The sequence below is a fragment of the Scyliorhinus torazame genome, chromosome 5, assembly GCF_047496885.1.
Source record: "Scyliorhinus torazame isolate Kashiwa2021f chromosome 5, sScyTor2.1, whole genome shotgun sequence".
In the NCBI taxonomy this organism is placed as follows: domain Eukaryota; kingdom Metazoa; phylum Chordata; class Chondrichthyes; order Carcharhiniformes; family Scyliorhinidae; genus Scyliorhinus; species Scyliorhinus torazame.
In genome coordinates, this window is record NC_092711.1 from 116,879,751 (window position 1) to 116,889,452 (window position 9,702).

The 9,702-nt window shown below is 48.1% G+C and overlaps 1 protein-coding gene and 1 long non-coding RNA gene across 6 annotated transcripts in view; one reads left to right on the forward strand and one right to left on the reverse strand.

Moving 5' to 3' along the window:
- The window catches only part of LOC140421704 (uncharacterized), a 244,678-nt gene that overhangs the window by 75,783 nt on the left and 159,193 nt on the right, over window positions 1-9,702 (forward strand). The window lies entirely within an intron of this gene.
- On the reverse strand, window positions 5,481-9,307 carry LOC140421725 (uncharacterized). The gene is made up of 2 exons (XR_011947040.1): window positions 8,919-9,307; window positions 5,481-8,160 (listed from the first exon to the last, which is right to left on the reverse strand). It is a non-coding gene; the product is annotated as an uncharacterized lncRNA (long non-coding RNA).

The window sequence follows — 9,702 nt, forward strand, 5'->3', positions numbered from 1 at the left end:
AAAGTTCTATCAAAGTAGTTACTTGTGAGCTCGCTAGTGTCTCAGCAGGGTAGATGAGTGAGCAAATCTCTTGTGACATCTGGAACAGATGAATGGCTTCTCCCCAGTGTGAACTCGCTGGTGTGGCAGCAGGGTTGATGACTGAGTGAATCTCTTCCCACACGTGGAGCAGCCAAATGGTCTCTCCCCGCTGTGAATACTCTGGTGTTCCAGCAGGCCGGTGGACCCAGTGAATCCCTTCCCACACACAGAACAGGTGAACGGTCTTTCCCCAGTGTGAACTTGCTGGTGTTTCAGCAGGGCGGAAGAATTAGTGAATCCCTTCCCACAAACAGTGCAGGAGAATGGTCTCTCTCCAGTGTGAACTTGCTGGTGTGTCAGCAGGCGTGACGACCAACTGAATCCCTTCTCACACTTTTTGCAGGTAAACGGCTTCTCTCCAGTGTGAATTCGCTGGTGTACAGTGAGATCAGATAATTGCCTGAACCCAGTCCCACAGTCAGAGCACCTGAGGTCTCTCGTTACTGTGAATATGTTGGTGGCGCAACAGTTTGCCAGAACTTTTATAGCAATTCCCACAGTCTGGGTATTTAAAAGGTCTCTCTTCAGAGTGAACATGCTGGTGAGCCAACAGGTTGCAAGACAGAGTGAATCCCTTCCCACACGTTGTGCAGGTGAACGGTCTCTCCCCAGTGTGACTGCGCCGATGAGTTTCCAGCTCAACTGGATAATTGAATCCCTTCTCACAGTCCCCACATGTCCATGCTTTCTCCCCGTTGTGTCTGCACTTGTGGTTCAAGAGGTCAGATGATTGGCTGAAGTCTCGTCCACACGCAGAGCATGTGTTTAGTTTCTCCCAACTGCGAATGGTGCTTTCTCCTTCCATATTCAAAATCCAAAGATATTCAGGTTACGATAAATTGGGCGACTCAATCAGATCCTGATATGATACCTAGTTCGAGTTTCCCAACTGCAAATTTGTCCCTTTCTCATACTCTGTGAAATTGATTAAAACCAGAAAAAGGTGTAAGTGCAAACCTACAAAAAGACAAAGGCAGGTTGTGAAACTGAGCCAACTGAATCTGGTGATGTGTGGGACCGGCACAAGGAAAAAGTGACCATAAAAACTGCTGAATGTTGTAAAAAACAAACTGGTTCAATTATGTTGTTCAGGGTAGGGAACCTGCCAAACTTGAGTTCATACAAATTTCTGCTGCCATGCCCCCTGAACTGAATCCCACTCACTCACTCATCACTCCTGTGCTCACTGATCTACATTGGGTCCCGGTTAAGCAACATCCTTGTTTGCAAATCTTGCTCCACCCTATTTCCAGCTACACAGATGTTTAAATCTTGAACCCAAATAAAACAGAAACACTTACATTCAGGTACTAATAAACTGAGTTTCTCTCAGGTTTTGAAGTGAATCTTGGGTGAGTTATTCACCTTAAAATTCTGCTTTCCTAATGTCCTGTAAAAAGTCATCACTGTCAGTCCAGGATTAAAAATTCAGAAGAGAAAAACATTTCTCTTGATTTGAGTTTGCTGTGTGTAAATCCTCCCCTTCTAACCTCCAGTAAAAAGAGTTTCCAGAATCCATTCCTGTCAGTCTAGAAGAGAAATTCACAACATTTTCTCCTCCTCCCACTCCCCCCTGATGTCATGTGCAGCCTCCCGGATGTTGCCCCGCCTGGATTAAACATTAGATTCTTATTCTGCCATCTCCACAGGGTGTTTATGGAGCCTCCACATCCATTCCGCCACCTCAGTTACCCTTCTATAATCAGCCGTTATTTACTCATTGAGGCATTTCTCATCCATTAGCAGATTTAGATCAACGAGTCAAAACTTTTCTCTTCTGGTCACTGGGACCCTGAAGCCCCGCCCACTCCATTACGTAAAACAAATAGTCCCGCGTGCGCACTGCTCCTGCTGAAACAAGATGGTCTTCAAATCTGGGCCTATTCTCAGGAAAAACCCTCCGATCTACAAACTCCGGACTTGCGGGGTCATATTTGGTCTTGGGGCCTACACCAGGTGTTTCTGAAGCCTCCACTCCCTACCCACCCTCACCTCCCGGCTCCATTCCTCCCTCCGCCCCGCCCACTCTCTCCCATTAACAAAAACCTCTCCCGCAAGATGACGGGTCTCCCCAGGTTCCTGTTCGTTTTTCAATGCCTCCCCAGTTTCATCCCCAAGTCCTTTTTTAAGCAGGTGAATAGGATTGTTATGGGATTTGTGTGGGCGAATAAAACCCTGCGAGTTAAAAGGGCATTCGTGGGGAGGGGGAGGGGGAGGACTGGCTCAGCCGAACTTCTACAGCGATTATTGGGCGGCCAATGTGGCCATGATTAGAAAGTTGATGATGGAGGAGGGGGCGTCATGCAGAGGCACCAGCCGAGGGGCACTAGTCATGGTGCCGCTGCCGTTCTCACCGGCGTGATACACCACAAGTCTGGTGGTGACGGCGGCACTGAGGATTTGGGGACAGTGAAGGAGGCACAGGCAGGAGGAGGGGGCCTCAGTGTGGAGCCTGATACGGAATAACCACAGATTTGCTCCGGGTAGGATAGATGGGGGGTTCCAAGACTGGTATAGGGCAGGCATTAGGAGAATGGGGGACATGTTTATAGACGGGACTTTCCCCAGTGTGCAGGCGCTGGAGGAGAGGTTCGGCCTTCCCCTGGGGAATGCGTTCAGGTACCTCCAGGTTCGGGACTTTCTTAAAAAGCAGGTGGGGACATTTCCGCTGCTGCCCCCGCGTAGGATACAGGACAGGGTTGTGTCTGGCATCTGGGTAGGGGAGGGGAAGGTGTCGGACATATATCAGGAGCTGCAGGAGGCTGAGGATGCCTCAGTGGAGGAGTTGAAGGGCAAGTGGGAGGAGGAGCTGGGAATGGATCTGGATGAGGGCCTGTGGGCTGATGCCCTGGGCAGGGTAAATTCCTCCTCATTATGTGCCAGGCTCAGCTTAATTCATTTTAAGGTGGTGTATCGGGCTCACATGACGATGGCGAGAATGAGTAAGTTCTTTGGGGTGGAGGACAGGAGCGCAAGATGTGCAGGGAGTCCGGCGAACCATGCCCATATGTTTTGGGCATGCCCGGCGCTTAAAGAATTCTGGCAGGGCTTTGCGAGGGCGATGTCCAGGATCTAGGACACTCGGGTGAAGGTGAGCCCAACAATAGCGATATTTGGGGTGTCAGAGGATCCGGGAGTGCAGGTGGCGAAAGAGGCTGAGGTATTAGCCTTTGCCTCCCTGGTAGCCCGGAGATGGATCTTGTTAATGTGCAGGCACTCAAAACCCCCGAGTGTGGAGACCAGGGTTAGCAATATGGCGGGGTTCCTCAGCCTGGAGCGAATAAAGTTCGCCTTGAGAGGGTCTTTGATGGGGTTCTCTCGGCGGTGGCAACCTTTCCTTGACTTTCTAGGGGAGCAGTGTCAGCAGCAGCTGCATCCCGGGGGGGGGGGGGGGGGGGGCAGGGGGACTCAGGTGGGGGGGAATTGTGGATATAATGTGAATTTTGCTTTGTATAAAGACAACACCCACCTTGTTTGTTTAATAATTCTCGTTTATTTTTGTTATGTAAAAACGTTGGTTGGAAAAAGCTTGAATAAAAACATTTATAAAAAAACCTCTCCCGTACTCACCCGCCTCTGGGCAAGGTGACACTGCGCATGTTCCGCGGAGTTCAGCACTGCGCCTGCGCACTGACCTCCCGCAGTGTGAATAGGGCACATTCACACCCGCAGGGAATGCTGGGTAACAGCAACGCCATTGAAGCATCCAAACAGAAGGAAACCAATTTTGTTACGCAATTCAAAGAAATTAATAAATACAACACATACATTCTTGTGAATATCTGCGCTGTTGTATGCCATTACTAAAAAACCTTTATTTTCCTGTCAGTACATGATTAGTTTTTTGAAATTTTTCCAACTTTTCCCTGACTCCTCTCAGGGTGCTAAGTCTGTGCGTCAATCCCACAGTCACTGGTTCCTCTCCTTCTCTATTTACTGATGCTGAACTGCAATTCAATGAGGGAAAATGTGAGATTGTTCATTTTGGAAGAATGAATGAGAAGGCGGGTTCTTGTTTAAATGGTGAGACTGCAGAAAGCTGTAGCCCAAAGGGACTTGGGGTTCTTGCTCATGAAGCTCAGAAAGCTAGCAGACAGGAGCAGAAGCTAATAGGGAAGGCAAATGTGATGCTGGTGCTTATGTCAAGAGAGATTTGGTCCCCTCATTTAAGGAAAGATATAATATAATTGGAGGCAGTACAGAGGAGATTCACTGCAATGATCCCGGACATGGAGGAATTTCCATGAGGAAAGATTAAACAAGTTGGGTCTGTACTCCTAGGAGTGCATAAGTACGAGAGGTGATATGATTGAAACATATAAGATTTTTAGAGGGTTAGACAGGGTAAATATTGGATGGATGTTTCCACTGATGGTAGAATGTAGGACCAGAGGTCATAGTTGCAGAATAAGAGGATTTGAGGAAGAATTTTGTCTCCCAAAGAATTATGTGAGAGAACAGAGAACATACAGTGCAGAAGGAGGCCATTCGGCCCATTGAGTCTGCACTGACCCACTTAAGCCCTCACTTCCACCCATCCCCGTAACCCAATAACTCCTAACCTTTTTTGGTCACAAAGGGCAATTTATCATGGCCAATCCACCTAACCTGCACGTCTTTGGACTGTGGGAGGAAACCGGAGCACCCGGAGGAAACCCACGCAGGCACGGGGAGAACGTGCAGACTCCGCACAGACAGTGACCCAGCAGGGAATCGAACCTGGGACCATGGCGCTGTGAAGCCACAGTGCTAAACACTTGTGCTACCGTGCTGCCAGGAAGCTTTGGAGGCCGCGTCCTTGAACATTTTCAGGGCTGAGATCAATAGGTTTTTAATAATTTATGGAAATCAGGGTTATGGAGAGAAGGCAGGAAAGTGGACTTAGTGTTGGATCAGACATTTTTTTAGTAAATGGAGGAGCATGCTTGAAAGGCTGAATGGCTTACTGCTGTTCCCATTGAATATTAATTATTCTATGGAACGATACAGCACGGATGAAAACTATTTGGCCCATTGTACCAGTGCTGGCTCTTTGGAAGATTCCTCCAATTAATTCCACAGTCATAATAATGATAATCTTTATTATTGTCACAAATAGGCTTACATTAACACTGCAATGAAGTTACTGTGAAAAGCACCTAGTCGCCGCACTCCGGCGCCTGTTTTGGTACACTGAGGGAGAATTCAGAATGTCCAATTCACCTAACAAGCACGTCTTTCGGGACTTGTGGGAGGAAACTGGAGCACCTGGAGCAAACCCACAAAGGTACGGAGAGATCGTGCAGACTCCGCACAGTGACCCAAGCCAGGAATTAAACCCGAATCCCTGGCGCTGTGAAGCCACAGTGCTAACTCTGTGCTAATGAGCCGCCCATTGATTAACTATGATTAACACAAACTGATTTGACTTGAATTTTATTCAGAATTAAATTTCTTACAATAGGGTTGGAGTTTAAGAACATCATCATCATAATAATAATAATCTTTGTTCTTGTCACAAGTAGGCTTATATTAATACTGCAATGAAGTTACTGTGAAAATCTCCTAGTCGCCACATTCCGGTGCCTGTTCAGCTACACTGAGCGAGAATTCAGAATGTCCAATTCGTGTAACAAGCACGTCCTTCGGGACTTGTGGGAGAAACAGACCCCAATGCCTATGGTTCAGTCCAGGCTGTGATGCCCAAAACAATCCAATCAGTGAAGTTACTTGTGAACTTGCTGGTGCATCAGTAGGTTGGAATCTGAGTGAATCCCCTCCCATACTGGGAGCAGGTGAATGGCCTCTCCTCTGTGTGAAGACGCTGCTGTACAGTGAGGTGAGACGATTGTCTGAACCCTGTTCTTTGAGTGGTAAGCTGCCGATTGGGCGGCACGGTAGCACAGTGGTCAGCACTGTTGCTTCACAGCTCCAGGGTCCCAGGTTCGATTTTCGGCTTGGGTCACTGTCTGTACGGAGTCGGCACATTCTCCCTGTATTTGCGTGTGTTTCCTCCGGGTGCTCCGGTTTCCTCCCATAGTCCAAAGATGTGCAGGTTAGGTGGATTGGCCATTTTGAATTGCCCTTACTGTCTAAAAGGTTTAGGTGGGGTTACTGGTTTACGGGATTAGGGTGGAGGTATAGGCTTAAGTCGGGTGCCGACTCGATGGGCCAAATAGCTTACTTCTGAACTGTAAATTCTGTGATACAGTGAGAGCATCTGAATGGTCTCTCTCTTCAGTGTGAATATGTTAATGGGACATCAGTTCCCCAGAATCTTTATAACACTCTTCACAGTCTGGGCATTTAAATGGTCTCCCCCAGTGTGAACTCAGTGGTGTCTCAGCAGATTGGAGGAATGAGCAAATCCCATCCTACATAGGGAGATGAACAGCCTCTCCCCCATGTGAACATGTTGGTGTATTTACAAGTGGTATGAGTGTGTGAATCCCTTTCCATACTCAGAGCACGTGAAAAGCATCTCCCAGCATGAGTGCACTGATGAACTACCGGCTGGAATGGCTAATCAAATGCCTTCCCACAGTCCCCGCCTTCCCACAGTCCCCACATTCCCATGGGTTCTCCCTAGTGTGACTGCATTTATGTTTCGAAAGGCCAGATGACCGACTGAAGCTTCGTCCACACATAGAACACGTGTACGGTTTCTCCCCACTGTGAACGGTGCTTTTTCCTTCCAAGTTCAAAATCCGATGATATTCAGTTTACGATAGATTTGGTGAGTGTTAGATGCTGATGCGATGTTTAGTTTGTGTTTCCTAACTGCAAATCCTCTCTTTCCAAGACCAACTACATTAACACGTATAACTGAGCTGGAGTTATTTTTCAATTCAGCAGAAACAGACTCAAATGAACATGGTTCAATCCTGAATATGATTAACAGCATAATCCAATTACAACAGTTACTTGTGAATTTATTGGTGTTTCAGCAGGTTGGAGGACTGACTGAATCCTTCCCACACATGGAGTAGGTGAATGGCCTCTTCCCAGTGTGAATGTATCGATGTGCAAGTAGGTGGGATGATTGTGTGAAACAATCAAGTAGGTGGGATGATTGAGCAGCACGGTAGCATTGTGGATAGCACAATTGCTTCACAACTCCAGGGTCCCAGGTTCGATTCCGGCTTGGGTCACTGTCTGTGCGGAGTCTGCACATCCTCCCCGTGTGTGCGTGGGTTTCCTCTGGGTGCTCCGGTTTTCTCCCACAGTCCAAAGATGTGCAGGTTAGGTGGATTGGCCATGATAAATTGCCCTTAGTGTCCAAAATTGCCCTTAGTGTTGGGTGAGGTTACTGGGTTATGGGGATAGGGTGGAGGTGTTGACCTTGGGTCGGGTGCTCTTTCCAAGAGCCGGTGCACACTCGCTGGGCCGAATGGCCTCCTTCTGCACTGTAAATTCTATGAAACCCTTCCCACACTGGGAGCAGGTGAATGGCCTCTCCCCAGTGTGAACTCGCTGGTGTCTCAGCAGATTGGCTGAGTGAGTGAATCCCTTCCCACACTGGGAGCAGATGAATGGCCTCTCCCCAGTGTGAACTCTTCTCGTGTGTCCGCAGGGTATATGAGTGAGCAAATCTCTTCCCACACTGGGAGCAGGTGAACGGCTTCTCCCCAGTGTGAACCCGCTGATGTAATGCTAGGTTTGTTCACCAATTGAATCCCAACCCACACACAGAGCACGTGTATGGCCTCTCCTGAGTGTGAATTTGCTGGTGTCTCAGCAGAGTGAATATGTGAGCAAATCCTTTCCCACACTGGGAGCAGTGAATGACCTCTCCCCAGTGTGACTGCGTTGATGAGTTTCCAACTGGCATGGGTAATTGAATCCCTTCTCACAGTCCCCACATTTCCATGGCATCTCCGTCACGACTGCAATTATGTTCCGAAAATCCAGATGATTGGCTGAAATCTTGTCCACACACAGGACACATGGTACAATTTCCCCCCACTGTGATCGGTGCTTTTTCCATTCATGTTCAAAATCCAATGATGTTCAGGTTACAATAAATTGGCTGGCTCCATCAGATTCTGATATCATGTTCGATGTCAGTTCCCCAATTGCAAAGCCTCCTCTTGTAATACCCTGTGAAATGGATTTAAAACAGAAAAAAGGGAGTGAGAGAGAACCCACAAAAACACAAAGGCAGGTTGTGAAATTGATCTGAATCAATCTGGTAATTTGTGGGAAACAGGAAAATGTAACCATGAGAACTGCTGGATTGGCATAGAAACCCAACTGGTTCACCTCTATTGGAGTAGAGAGAAAGTGAAAGGGACTGTGGGAGGAAATCAGAGCACTCTGAGGAAACCCATGCAGACATGGGGAGAACGTGCAAACTCCACGCAGTCACCCAAGGTCGGATTTGAACCCGGGTTCTAGCACTGTGAGCAGTAGTGACATCCACTGTGCCACCCCGTTTTTTTCTTCTCTGCCACTGCGCTGCATCGGTAAGACATTGGGATTCAAAGGCTAATGCAGTTTGATGGACAAGTTGTCTCCAGTCTGATCAATGGGTAACAAGCTCCTCCTAGTGGGGAGCAGAGGGGAGTTGGTATTGGTTATCTACAATGTTGTACGATTTTTCTTCTGCTTTGGTTTATTTTTATGAAAATGCTCCACCCAGTCACTGGACATTTGCCCGCTACAAAGATGGCGATCACGCATGCGCCCTGATGCACATGACATCTATTAAAGATGGAGGCCGATAACCTGGGCCTGCAGCCCCGCTCGCTGCAAACTGGGTGGTCCAGTAAGCTCTTTTCGGAGATTTGTGGCTTACACAACATATTCACGCAGCGTTTCCGTAGATTCACGCGATTCCTCGCTCCCTCCGTACTTACCAATTTCGGAGCTGAATAAGCCGCTCCCCGACGCCATTACCCACACTGCGCATGCTTCAATCACAGTGGGCCCCGCCCCTCATTCACTCCGATTGGTTGGAGGACCAGCCGCTCCCGGTCGGTGCTCCAGACCCACCCCCTCTTCCTATTGGTCGGGAGCTGCCGTCAATCACACATTGTGAGGGTGACAGATCCGCAGGGAATTGGGTCTCCAAATAAAACCTGCTGATGGCCACAAGGTGAGAATAAAAACCTGCTGGTCCCAAATCGGCTGGTCTGGGGCTTTTTCCTGGGAACAGTCACAGGCTAATGACTGCCATCTTGATTCAGGAAGTACAGTAAGAAGTCTTACAACACCAGGTTAAAGCCCAACAGGTTTGTTTCGAATCACTAACTTTCGGAGCACTGCACCTTCCTCAGGTGAACGAAGAGGTAGGTTCCAGAAACATATATATAGACAAAGTATTCAAAGTATCGTCCTGCATCTTTGACTTTGTCTATATATATGTTTCTGGAACCTACCTCTTCGTTCACCTGAGGAAGGAGCAGTGCTCCAAAAGCTAGTGATTCGAAACAAACCTGTTATACTTTAACCTGGTGTTGTGAGACTTCTTACTGTGCTCACCCCAGTCCAACACCGGCATCTCCACATCATGGTGACTCCCTGAGGAGTAGCAGAGCTCATGTACGGCCATCATGGTGAGGGAACAGGAAGTGGGTGGGGCTTCAGTGACTAGGGGAGAAAATGATTGAGTCGTTAACTTCACTCTGTACAGAGGTTAGA